At 42.0% G+C, this 13,763-nt stretch overlaps 1 protein-coding gene across 4 annotated transcripts in view; it reads left to right on the plus strand.

The window, feature by feature from the left end:
• The first annotated feature begins 861 nt into the window (after positions 1-861).
• Positions 862-13,763, plus strand: part of MTFR1 (mitochondrial fission regulator 1) — an 89,754-nt gene continuing 76,852 nt past the window's right edge. For 2 of the 4 annotated variants that reach the window (XM_033202616.1, XM_033202613.1), the window contains exon 1: positions 1,639-1,770. The gene's annotated coding sequence lies outside the window, so the exon portion shown is untranslated. Of the gene's footprint in view, positions 963-1,452; positions 1,771-13,763 lie in introns of those variants that run through there. The other 2 variants (XM_033202615.1, XM_033202617.1) reach the window with 2 other exon arrangements.

The raw sequence follows: 13,763 nt of genomic DNA on the forward strand, positions 1-13,763 counted from the left end.
TCAGCCTCCCAAATTGCTGGGATTACAGCATGCACCACCGCGCCTGGCCTCAAACTTTATCCTCCACTAGTCACATACTTCTAGGGCCAGGTGCCAAGGGACACATCCCTGTATCATAGCACTGAGTGAGATGGCAGAGCATGTCTTGCTTAAAGCCAGTCCAGCACCAGGAGAGCCAGCAGTAACTTATCACGAAGAGGCCCAAGTTCAATTCAATTCTCTTTCCCCCACCCAGATTCCCAAAATGTCCAAGGCTACTCCAGCGTATCTAGCAAGAAAGGAAGTATGAAGGAAGGGAAGTTGGAGAGGATTAAAAAAAAAAAAAAAAAAGACAGGTCTTAACCAATGCCTGTTTGAGGGGTGCTTTAAGACATTTTCCTTTTAATAAATAAGTACAAAACAACGTATGATCACGTAAACTCAGTGCTAAAGTTCCTCTATGGACTTTGGAAAGGGCTAGCGAAAGTCAGCGTGCCTGAAACACAAGCTTCATTAGCTTAGCAGTAAATACCCTCCAGAAAGATCTCAGAGGAAGAAATGAGTGCCCTTTGACAGAACCGCCACCATCCGTCGCTCCCACTCTTTCAGCTCCAAAGCTCCTGCCCTTGCACCCAGTCTCAGACAAGCACTCACTTCTCAGGAAGTATTCCCTGAGACATTATGGAGGCGCCGAGGCTCCCACCTCAATTCCATTATAATATTTGATCACGTATGTTAAGTTTGTGCTTTTGTTTAGTTTGTGTTATCTCGTCATCATGCAGGCTCACTTAGGGCGTGGCTCAAGGCTTTTACCAACCTTTCTGCTGTCATAGTGGTACCCCAACAAGCCCTTGTTGAGTAAATGAGTTAATGCTCTGGGTGAAGGAGGAAAGCCCTCACTAGGAAGAGACTTGTGTCATCCAGGGCAAGAACAGAGATCCAGTGACAGCCCAGCGACCTCCGGGATCAATTGCAATAGGAGGGTAAGAGAGACAGCCAATCAGCAACAGCCTCTTCAAAAGCCATACAGAAATACGGACAGGTTTCCTGCCCTACATGGGAATCTTTCATCAAGCCTACGCACATTACTATACTGCATAAGTTAGCTATAAATGTAATAATCATATTTTCACGATAATTATTGGAAATCCAGAGTGTCCTAGAGTATTCAAATCTTTAGAAAGCACGTTCCCCAAATGAATCTGACTGAACAGACGCTGGAACTGAACACGGTAAATTAAAATACTTATCCATGAGGCACTTTGTAATCCCCGCACTCCTTTTCTTCCTAAAGAGAAACATTCCTGATGTGAGGTCCGCACGGGCATTATATCTGCCGGGTGGACACAGGTCCCTACAGCGTGCGGTGAAATGGGCTCCACATGTTAGGTTAACAAAGGCTTACGACTCGCAGCCTCTTTCAAGGTAATACACATCTGCGACTACATTCAGAACGTGGGTGTCCCTAAACCCCTAGAGCATGAAGCTGACAAAAGCACTTCCCAGGGCAGGACAGTGAAGGCACAAAGCAAGGTACGCACAAAAGCACACGCCCCTCGCAGAGCTCCGCGCGTGCGCACACCGACTGTGAAACGCCGCAGCCGGCTTGCTGAGCGGTTGCCGCGCCCTCCGCCGGGCTTCTTGTGCCCGCCTCCGAGCCTGAGGAAACAGCTGATTGATCAGCCTGGCTCAGGCTTGGGGCGGGGATTGGCTGATTGGCAGCAACGCCACGGGACAGCCAAGCTGGAAGCCTGAGGAGCCGGAGTGGGTGCTGGCTGCCGCGCGGCGGAGGTGAGTAGTGTGGGAACACGGAAAAGCGGTTGGCGACGGGGTAATGATGTCGGCTCCAGGCCCGACGGCCATGGGATGCCCTGGAATCAGGACAGAAGCCGAAGGAGCTCGGTTCGGGAACGCAGGGAGGCCGGCGGGATCCTGGGCCGGTTGGGTGTTTGCCCCGCGGCTGGGAGGCAGAGACTGCCTCGGCTGAGGGCGCGTGGGTCCGGGGCTCCGGAGAAGCCGAGGCAAGTCGGCTGACTTGCCCTGAAGGCTGAGACTCGCCCACCCGCCTAACTACCCCTACGCCTCTTGCCCCCTCCCCCGACCTTCGGTCCATCTTTCGGACCCCCGTTTCCCGCGCCGGCCGCCAGGCGGCGGTCCTGGGGCGACCGCCCTTCGCGGCGGCTCCCATGGGGGCTGCGCCCTTCCCAGGCTCGGGAGCCCGACAGCGCGGGTGCACCTCAAGCCGGCGTCCGACAGAAGCAGTGCGCTCGGTGGTCTGCCGGAAAGTTTAACCAGCTTCGCGTGGTTGCTGTGTCACTTTTCGCCTCCTAGAACTTACCAGTGTATCTTCTGACCATGACCGGAGTTTGCAGGAAGCCCCAAAGCCGGCCTTTGGGCATTAACAACAGCAGCATTTTATTATGGAAATCTTCAAACTGGAGAAATTGAACGAAGATATAAGGAATTCACTGTACTCATTACCCAGTTTCAGTAATTATCAATACATGGGCAGTCTTGCTCCCCTAATCCGGGTTATTTTGCGTTTTTGAGACAGGGTCTCTGTCACCCAGGCTGAAGTGCAGTGGCGGGATCTCGACCCACTGCAGTCTCCGCCTCCTGGGCCCCAGCGATCCTCACGCCTCAGCCTCCCCGCCAGCTGGGACTACAGGCAGGCGTCACCAAGCCCGGCTAATTCCCCCCCCCCCCCCCACCGGCCCTTTTGTAGAGCTGGGGGTCTCGTTATGTTGCTCAGGCTATCTTTGAACTCCTGGGCTTAAGCGATCCTCCCTCCTTGGCCTCCCAAAGTGTTGGGATTACAGGCGGGAGTCACCGCACCCAGCTACCCTGGGTTATTTTGAAGCAAATCCCAGACATTATATCATTTCAATTATTTTATATATTTCTATGCTCTGTCATGATAAATAATCATACGTATAATAGCTTGCTTTCTAGAGGGGTCAAGTAAAATAAGGTACATATTAAAGTGTAGACGGTGCTTATTTAGTTTGTACTACCAGAATTCAGGTAACTGCTACAGTACAGTCTCATTATCTTGCGTTCAGGTTTTCAAAATTGGAGTTACCAGATACTCTAGACGGTAGTGCTCTTGCTGTTGAGTAGTAATAATTGTATTGATAATTTCTATTTGTAGAGTTCTTAGTATGTATCAAGGACTATGAAGTAGTTTCCACTTACTCATTTAATTTTTACAATAACCCTATGAAATAGGTATTATTATCCCCGTGTTAGAGTTAGGGGAAAGAAATTTGGAGAGGTCACAATTTGCCTAAAGTCACACTGCTGAAAAAACGGGGGTAGGGGGTAGAATTCAGAATGCTAATCTTGGCCTTTGTCATTGCAAAGTTCTTGCTCTTTTAACTGTAACTGAATGTCCTAAGAGTTGTGGAATAAATGGAACTGCTGTGGAAAATTATTTCTGTTAAACTACAGATCAGTAATGGAAAAAAAAAGCCTGAAAATTTACACAAATACAAACAATAGTGAGAGAGGTATGTTTGTTCTTTGAAAAGTTAAAGATTATTACAACTAAATTTAATGTCCTGAGAAGACACAGTTCAACAAATACAAGTGCTAAAAATTTTATTCTTGGCCAGGTGCATGGCTCAGCCCAGCACTTTGTGAAGGCCAAGGCGAGAGGACTCCTTGAGACCAGGAGTTTGAGACCAGCCTGGGCAATATAGTGTGACACTGTATTTAAAAAGTAAAAGTAAAATAAACATTTTATTCTTTAATATGTGACCAGTTAAAGGGAAAAGGAAAATATACATCAATGAGTAGTGTCTACCACTCCTTTAGCACATAGCTTATATTGGATATTAATACTAAATATTTCATCTGTATCCTTCATCCTCCCAATCTTAAACTACTAAGACAACATCTTCATCCAAATAGTGTTAGATGAATAAGGAATGAGATAGAAACAGTTGGGCCTCATCTACTTATTCAGAGGACAGTAGAGAAGGCCTATTAGCTTGGAGTTTAGGAATCCTACTGGATAGGAGTAATTCAGAAGTCCAGAAGTCAGGTCAGACTCCTTTGTGAAGGAACTTGAGCGCCACATTTAAAGAGTTTAAACTTAATGAGCAAAGAAGTGACATGATCAAAGTCATCTTACGGGAAGATAGATACAGGAAGATAGCTGGTACTGTCAAAGGTGGCTTTACCAGCTATGTGAAAGGATTAGCAGTGGGTTGACCTGATAAACATAAAGGAAATAGACATGGGAAACTGGCAAATTTATGGATATGAGGAAAGGACCAGACAAAGAAAACAGCCTGAAACAGAGAAAAGAGTATGGTATATAGTAGGATTTTTTTTGTTTTGTTTTGTTTTGTTTTGAGATGGAGTTTCACTCTTGTTGCCCAGGCGCAGTGCAGTGGCGTGATCTCGGCTCACTGCAACCTCTGCCTCCCGGGTTCAAGCGATTCTCCTGCCTTAACCTCCCGAGTAGCTGGGATTACAGGTGTATGCCACCACGCCCAGCTAGTTTTGTATTTTTAGTAGAGACAGAGTTTCACTATGTTGGCCAGGCTGGTCTTGAACTCCTGACCTCAGTTGATCCACCTGCCTTAGCCTTCCAAAGTGCTGGGATTACAGGTGTGAGCCACCATCCCCGGCCTATAGTAGGTTTTGAAGTGATGATACACTTCGTTTTCCATGGGTTTGTTTTCTTGGGCCATCCTGGTGATGAGTTGGTGATGAGTTTTTACTGTATCACTGTTCTTTGAAGTGGTAATTACCGCCCAGCTACTGAACTATTCTTTTATATACTTATTAGATACTATTGATAGAAATTACACAATTTAGATAAGCAACAAAAAAAAAGACCCTGTAATCCTACCCTTTGAAGATAACCACTGATGATGGAGAAAAGGTGGTAACAGTTTTAGTTAACATTTATTTGATTACTGTTCGACATTTTTCACATTTTATTTTCCATCTGTATTTCTACTTGTAAAATGGCCTACTCATGTACTATGCCTATTTTTCCTTTGGGCTTTTGATCATTTGTTTCTTTATTTGCAAGCACTTTATATTCATTAGGGATATAAATCATTTGTTATATTAAGTTGCAAATAGGTTTCTCAATTACATGGCTCTTCTCAAAATCTTCAGAGTGGCTAGTAAAATGAAAAATATGACAGCTGGGAGAGCACTCAGGGCTGCTGTTTCAGGGACCAGAACATGCCATCTCTGAAACAATTCCTTCATTTATGATACTGAAGTTATTGTCAGCCAGTCAATCTGCAAGTCATTTTTAGCAAATAAATTGTTTTGTGTAAATATTTGATAATCATTAAAAAGATTTTTTTTCTGCTCCCACTCCACCGGGAGATATCATTTAACAGATAATATATACAGCTGGAGTTTAGTGTGAGTTGGTTGCGGTTAAAATGTAAACAGTCAGACAAGTTAAACAGGAAAGTTAAATTAAGTCTCCATGATTGAAAAAACATACATTGTAATATACATATTAATATATATAAAGCAGTATAAGAACTTCTTAAACCTTTAAGATATTTTATTTTTTTTTAGAGACAGAGTCTTTCTTACTTTGTTGCCAAGTTGGAGTGCGATGAGGCTATCAGCTCTAAGATAATTTTTTTCACCCCCCTCCCTTAGTTACTTTTTGAAATGGATTTCTTATATACTAGCAAATACTGATTTGATATACAGTCGGCCTTCTGGATTCATAGGTTCTGTATCCGCAGATAGAAAATATTTGAAAAAACAATGATAAAGTAACAATATGACAACAAGAAACAATACAAATAGAACAATAGACAACTGTTTCCATTATATTAGGTATTATAAGTAATCTACAGATCACTTCAAGTATATGAGAGGATGTGTATAGGTTATATGGAAATACTACATCATTTTATCTTTATTTTTTTTTTTTTTGAGATGGAAGTTTGCTCTTGTTTCCCAGGCTGGAGTGCAATGGCACGATCTCGGCTCACGGCAACCTCCACCTCCCAGGTTCAAGTGATTCTCTTGCTTCAGCCTTCCGAGTAGCTGGGATTACAGGAGCCCGCCACCATGACCTGCTTATTTTTAATTTTTAGGAGAGACAGGGTTTCACCATGCTATCCAGGCTGTCTTGAACTCCTGACCTCAGGTGATCCACCACCGGAGCCTCTCAAAGTGCTGGGATTACAGGCGTGAGCCACCGCGCCTGGCCCATTTTATCTTTATTTTTATTTTTGTGGGTACATAGTATGTGTATGTATTTATGGGGTACGTGAGATATTTTAATACAGGCATATAATGTGTAATAATCACATCAGGGTAAATGGGGTATCCACCTCAAGCATTTTTCCTTTCTTTGTGTTACAAACAATCCAGTTATACTTTTAGTTATTTTTTAATGTACAATAAATTATTGTTGACTATTGTCATCCTGTGATGCTATCGAATTCTAGGTCTTATTCATTCTAACTGTATTTTTGTATGCATTAACCATCCCTACTCCATCTCCCCTACCCACTGTCCCTTGCAGCATCTGATAACCATCCTTCTGGGTTTTTTTGTTTGTTTTTGATACAGAGTCTTGCTCTATCACTCAGGCTGGAGTGCAGTGGTGTGATCTGGTCTCACTGCAACCTCTACCTCCTAGGTTCAAGTGATTCTCCTGCCTCAGCCTTCCAAGTAGCTGGGGTTACAGGCACCCATCACCACGCCTGGCTAATTTTTGTATTTTTAGTAGAGATGGGGTTTCACTGTGCTGGCCAGACTGGTCTCGAACTCCCAACCTCAGGTGATCTGCCCACCTCAGTCTCCCAAACTGCTGGGATTATAGGTGTGAGCCACCGTACCCAGCCTAATTTTTGTATTTTTAGTAGAGACAGGGTTATGCCATGTTGGCCAGACTGCTGGTAACCATCCTTATACTCTTTTTTTTGAGACAGAGTTTCACTCTGCAATCTCCGCCTCCCGAGTTCAAGCAATTCTCTGCCTCAGCCTCTTGAGTAGCTGGGATTATAGGCACCCACCATCACACCCAGCTAATTTTTTGAATTTTTAGTAGAGACGAGGTTTCACCATCTTGGCCAGGCTGATCTTGAACTCCTGACCTCGTGATCCACCTTCCTTGGCCTCCCAAAGTGCTGGGATTACAGGCGTGAGCCACCATGCCCGACCAACCATCCTTATACTCTTCTCTGCATGAGTTAAGTTGTTTTAATTTTTAGGTCCCATAGTAAGTGAGAATATGTGAAGTTTGTCTTTTTCTGCCTGGCTTATTTCACTTAACATAATATCTTCCAATTCCATTCATGTTATTTTCAAATGACAGGATCCCATTCTTTTTAATGGTTGAATAGTATTCCATTATGCATATGTATCACACTTTCTTTATCTATTTGTCTGTTGATAGACATTTATTTAGTTGCTTCCAAATCCTGGCTGTTTTGAATAGCTCTGCAACAAACGTGGCAATGCAGATATCACTTCAATATACTAATTTCCTTTCTTTTGGGTCTATACCTACCAGTGAGATTGATGAGTCATATGGTAGCTCTATTTTTAGTTTTTTGAGGAACCTCCAAACCATTCTCTATAGTGGTTGTGCAAATTTACAATCCCACCAACAGGGTATGAGGATCCCTTTTCTCCATATCCTTGCCAGCATTAATTATTGTCTGTCTTTTGAATATAAGCCATTTTAACTGGGGTGAGATGGTATCTCATTGTAGTTTTGATTTGCATTCCTCTGATGATGGGAGCACTTTTTTTATATACTTGTTTGCCATTTGTAAGTCTTCTTTTGAGAGATGTCTGTTCAGATCTTTTGGCTATTTTTGAATTAGATTATTCGATTTATTTCCTGTTGAATTGTTTGAGCTAATTATGTATTCTGGTTATTAAACCCTTGTCAGATGAATAGTTTGCAAGTATTTTTTTTTCCATTCTGTGGGTTGTCTCTTCACTTTGTTGATTGTTTCCTTTGCTATACAGAAGCTTTTTGACTTGGTGTGATCTCATTTATCCTTTTTTGCTTTGATTGCCTAATAAATACCCTATGTGGGGTGCTATTCAAGAAATCATTGCCCAGACCAATGTCCTGGAGAGTTTCCCCCAATGTTTTCTTGTAGTAGTTTCATAGTTTGAGGTCTTAGATTTAAGTCTTTAATCCATTTTGATTTGATTTTTGTATATGGCAAGAGATGGGTTGTAGTTTCATTCTTCCGTATGTGGATATCCAGTTTTCCCAGCACCATTTATTGAAGAGACTGTCTTTTCCCAATGTATGTTCTTGGCACCTTTGTTAGAAATGAGTTTACTGTAGACGTATGGATTGATTTCTGGGTTCTCTACTCTATTTCGTTGGTCTATGTGTCTGTTTTTATGCTAGGACCATGCTGTCTTGGTTACTATAGCCCTGTAGTATAATTTGAAGTCCAGTTTTTTTTCTTTTTGCTCAGAATAGCTTTGGCTATTGTGGGTCTTTTGTGGTTCCATATAATTTTTAGGATTATGTTTTCTATTTCTGTGAAGGATGTCATTGATATTTTGTTAGACATTTTGATAGACGTTTCATTGAATCTGTAGATTGCTTTGGGTAGTATGAACCTTTTAACAATATTGACTCTTCCAGTTCATGAACATGGAATATTTTTTCCATGTGTGTGGCCCCTTTAATTTTTTTTTTTTTTTTTTTTTTTTGAGGCAGAGTTTTGTTCTATCATCCAGGCTGGAGTGCAGCGGCATGATCACAGCTCATGGGCTCAGGCGGCCCTCCTGCCTCAGCCTCCCATGTATTTGGGACTACAGGCACGTGCCACCATGCCTGGCTAATTTTTTTTTGAGACGAAGTCCCACTCTGTCACCCAGGCTGGAGTCTGGGGTGCAGTGGTGCTATCTCAGCTTACTCCAACCTCTGCCTCCCAGGTTCAAGCAACTCTTGTACCTTAACCTCCCAAGTAGCTGGGATTACAGGTATGCACCACCACACCCGGCAAATTTTGTGTTTTTCAGTACAAAAATACAGGCTGGTCTCGAACTCCTGGCCTCAAGTGATCCTCCTGCCTCTGCCTCCGCCTCCCAAAGTGCTGGGATTACAGGTGTGAGCCATCACATCTAGCCCTTAATTTTTCGTTTTTTTGTAGAGGTGGGTCTCACTTTGTTATCCAGACTGGTCTCGAACTCCTGAGCTCAAGTGAGCCTCCTGCTTTGGCCTCCCAAGGTGCTGGGATTACAGGCATGAGCCACCATCCTGGCCCTCTTAAATTTCTTTCATCAGTATCTTATAGTTTTCATTGTAGATATCTTTCACTTCGATTTCACTTTGGTTAATTCCTGGGTATTTACTTTTTTTGTGGCTATTGTAAATGGGATTAATATTTGATTTCTTTTTCAGATTGTTCACTGTTGGCATATAGAAATGCCACTGAGTTTTGGATGTTGACTTTGCATCATGCAACTTTACTGAATTTATCAGTTCTAATAGTTTTTTGGTAGAGTCTTTAGATTTTTCCAAGTACAAGATTACATCTTCTGTAAACAAGGATAATTTGACTTCTTCCTTTCCTATTTGGATGTCCTTTCTTTCTTTCTCTTGCCTGATTGCTCTAGCTAGGACTTGTTACTGTGCCATTTTATATAAGGCACTTGAGTATCTATAGATTTTGGTATCCACAGGATTCCTAGAACCATTCCCCTGTGGATACTGAAGGACAACTGTATAATGTGTACTGGCAGGAGGGTAAACTACTTTCCTAAAGAGATGATTTTAGGTGGAACAAGAATCAACTTTGTATTTATTTTAGTCAGGATATCCTTTTCTGTCTGTTTTGGCTCAGATAGGGAGTGCAATGTATAGTTAAGTACTTTAAAGTATATCCTGGAACAAACTTTGATTGCTTAAATATTATTGCTTGGCAAGAGGCTAAGTTTATTTAATTTTTTAAAGATGAGTTTATTTAAGACCGGGCACGGTGGCACACGCCTGTAATCCCAGCACTTTGGGAGGCTGAGGTGGGTGGATCACCTCGATCACCAGGCAGTTCGAGACCAGCCTGACCAGTGTGGTAAAACCCCGTCTCTACCAAAAATACAAAAATTAACTGGATATGGTGGTCTGTAATCCTAGCTACTCGGGAGGCTGAGGCTCAAGAATCACTTGACCCCGGGAGGTAGAGGTTGCAGTTAGCTGTTATCATGCCACTGCACTCCAGTCTGGGCAACAGAGCAAGGCTCTGTCTCAAAAAAAAAAAAAAAAGAAAGAAAAAAAAAAAGAGTTTAATTTAAATTAAAACATTAAGAGCATCCAGATATGACAAAACTCATAAAGCAAGTATAAAGGTCTGAGAAATACTAGTATAGCCTGTAAGGGTTCCCAAAGTTTGTATATTGCTAATGTTTATTATTTACTTAGATGGTTCAAATTAGAATAACTTTTATGTTTTTACTTTTTAGATTTCAGTTATTTAATTTAGAAAACGTTACTGGACTTGAAAAATTACAAAAGTTGTCAGGGTATGGTGGCTCACGCCTGTAATCCCAGCAATTTGGGGGGCTAAAGTGGGAGAATCACTTGAAGCCAGGAGTTTGAGACCAGCCTGAGCAACATAGTGAGACCCCATCTCTACCAAAAATTACAAAGTTAGCCGGATGTGATGATATGCCTATAGTCCTAGCTACTTGGGAGGCTAAAGCAGGAGGATCACTTGAACCCGGTAGCTTAGGGCTGCAGTCAACTCTGATGGTGCCATTGCACTCCAGCCTCAGTGACAGAATGAGACCTTGTCTCTAAAAAAAAAAAAAACACACACACAAAAGTGGTACATATATCCTATTGGGAAAAAAACAACAACAACATACAAACAATACAGGAGGGCATAAGCGTATAATAAAAGTGGAGGGTCTCACCACCAAGCCCTCAGATATAGTAAGTGTTAAGTTTTGGTATGTTTTCAAATTTTTTATCTATTTCACCACTCTTTCTGTTGCTTTATTGGTTTTTAGTTATTTTTAATGGAATTACATATATGTGTTTGTAACTTTTTTCATTCAGCATTTTATTATGAAAATTGTTTCGTGTATAGCTGTATCTTTGTTATTTTAATGACTATAAGCTTAGAATGGGCATATTTAATTTATTGAATTTATTTTAACCATTTCCCTATTGATGATCATTTAGATTGCCTTTGGATTTTCTCTTTCACAGTAATGTTTCAGTAAATACCCTTACGAGCTTTCAAAAACTAAACATCTTTCTCCTTGAAGAAAGGTATAATTTACTGAGTTCTTCCAGTAAAACAGTTTTTTTGTGTGTCTTGTTGTGTTTTGAGACAGTTTCACTCTGTCACCCAGAGTGGAGTACAGTGGCACACTAATAGCTCATTGTAACCTCAAATTCCTGGGCTCAAGCGATCCTTCTGCCTCAGCCTCCTGAGGCTGCATGCAGATGAATTAAGTACTGAGGCATAAATTTTAAAACAATCTTTTGAAAACACTATTCAAATATCTTAAGTGATCCCAGGCTGGACATCAGTAGAAGCAAATAAAGTACTTGGAAGTCAACAATGACTAAAAATGTTACCCTTAGGCCCAAGGAAGTGATGAAAAATCACTATAAAGTTGATGTTGATAAGTTGTGTAATAGTTACTGTTCCCTGCATATTATATGTATAAAAAATTGCCAGGCCAGGCACAGAGGCTCATACCTGGAATCTCAGCATTTTGGGAAGCTGAAGCAGGAGAACTGTTTGAGCCAGTAGTTCAAGACCACCCTGGGCAACATAACAAGACCCCCATCTCTACAAAAGATTTAAAAAATTAGCTAGGCACAGGTGTATACCACTTCCTTGGGCCTAAGGGTAACATTTTTAGTCATTGTTGACTTCCAAGTACTTTATTTGCTTCTACTGATGTCCAGCCTGGGATCACTTAAGATATTTGAATAGTGTTTTCAAAAGATTGTTTTAAAATTTATGCCTCAGTACTTAATTCATCTGCATGTGGCTGCTTAAAATGTTCTGTGTCAGGCCGGGCGCAGTGGCTCAAACCTGTAATCCCAGCACTTTGGGAGGCCGAGACGGGCGGATCACGAGGTCAGGAGATCGAGACCATCCTGGATAACACGGTGAAACCCCGTTTCTACTAAAAAAATACAAAAAACTAGCTGGGCGAGGTGGCGGGCGCCTGTAGTCCCAGCTACTCGAGAGGCTAAGGCAGGAGAATGGCGTAAACCCGGGAGGCGGAGCTTGCAGTGAGCTGAGATCCGGCCACCGCACTCCAGCCTGGGCGACAGAGTGAGACTCCGTCTCAAAAAAAAAAAAAAAAAAATTCTGTGTCAGTCACTGTGGGGTTATATTTCAGAGATTCTCACATCAAAGTGTCAGCCTTTAGTTCAAATATGAATATGACCTCTGTCTCTAACTTCTTTTGAAGATAACATCTAAAAATGTCCTTCAGAAGTTTAATTTTATATCTAAATTGCATTAACTTGAAAGAATTTTTGCCAAGTTGGATTAGCCTGTGTTCATGGACCTCTTATCTTACTAGTTTTTGTTTTTGTTGAGAGATGTGGTATAGGTCATGAGATTTATTCCCTTGTGGACTGAAAAAATGACGTATGTCCGATCCTGTGCTGGTACTGGGAGTAGCAGTGTACTTAATTTTGCATGAACAATATAGAACATTAATTCTAAATCACTACCAGTAAATTGTACCCACAGATTGAATACTGTATTTTGTTTTATAGTATGGTAAAGTGTTTTGACTTAAGTATCAACTAGACTGATGTGAAGGACAGCAGTGGTCCCTATACTTGAATTTCAAAGTTTAATTTTCAAAAGCTAGTATAGGGGCCAGGTGCAGTGGCTAACAGCTGTAATCCCAGCACTTTGGGAGGCCGAGGCAGGTAGATAGATAACCTGAGGTCAGGAGTTTGAGACCAGCCTGGCCAACATTGTGAAACCCTGTCTTTACTAAAAATACAAAATTAACTGGTCATGGTGGTGCGCGCCTATAATCCTGGCTACTTGGGAAGCTGAGGCATGAGAATCGCTTGAACCCGGGAGGCAGAAGTTGCAGCGAGCTGAGATCACGCCAGTGTACTCCAGCCTGGGTGACAGAGACTGTCAAAAAAAAAAGTAGGATAGTGGGTTGATGTAGGGTTGACAGCTAAACATTGTGACAAGTAAGGACATTTTTAAAAAAAGTTATAGCAGGGCATGGTGGCTCATGCCTGCAATTCCAGCTACTCAGGAGGCTGAGGCAGGAGAATCGCTTGAACCTGGGAGGCAGAGGTTGTAGTGAGCCGAGATCGTGCCATTTCTCTCTAGACTGGGCAACAAGGGTGAAACTCCATCTCAAAAAAACAAAACGAAAACAAACAACATTCATCTACTGTCCCTATATGATAAAAGGAAAGTAATGTTTACACCATAAGCATCGGAAGGATATAGTCTCAAAATAAAGGACAATAACTTTATTCTTTAATTTTTATTTTATTTTTTTGTTAGAGCCAGGGTCTTGCTGTGTTGTCCAGACTGGAGTATAATGGTGCACTCACAGCTCACTGTAATCTCAAACTCCTGGGTTCTAGAGATCTTCCTCTTTAGCCTCCTGAGTAGGTAGGACTACAGGCATGTACCACCATGCCTGGCTAATTTTTTTTTTTTTTTTTTTTGAGATGGAGTCTTGCTCTGTCACCCACGCTGGAGTGCAGTGGCATGATCTCGGCTCACTGCAACCTCCGCCTACCGGAATCAAGCGATTCTCCCACATCAGCCTCCGAAGTAGCTGGAATTACA

Source organism: Trachypithecus francoisi, unplaced genomic scaffold, assembly GCF_009764315.1.
Source record: "Trachypithecus francoisi isolate TF-2019V2 unplaced genomic scaffold, Tfra_2.0 Lachesis_group7, whole genome shotgun sequence".
Classification (NCBI taxonomy): Eukaryota; Metazoa; Chordata; class Mammalia; order Primates; family Cercopithecidae; genus Trachypithecus; species Trachypithecus francoisi.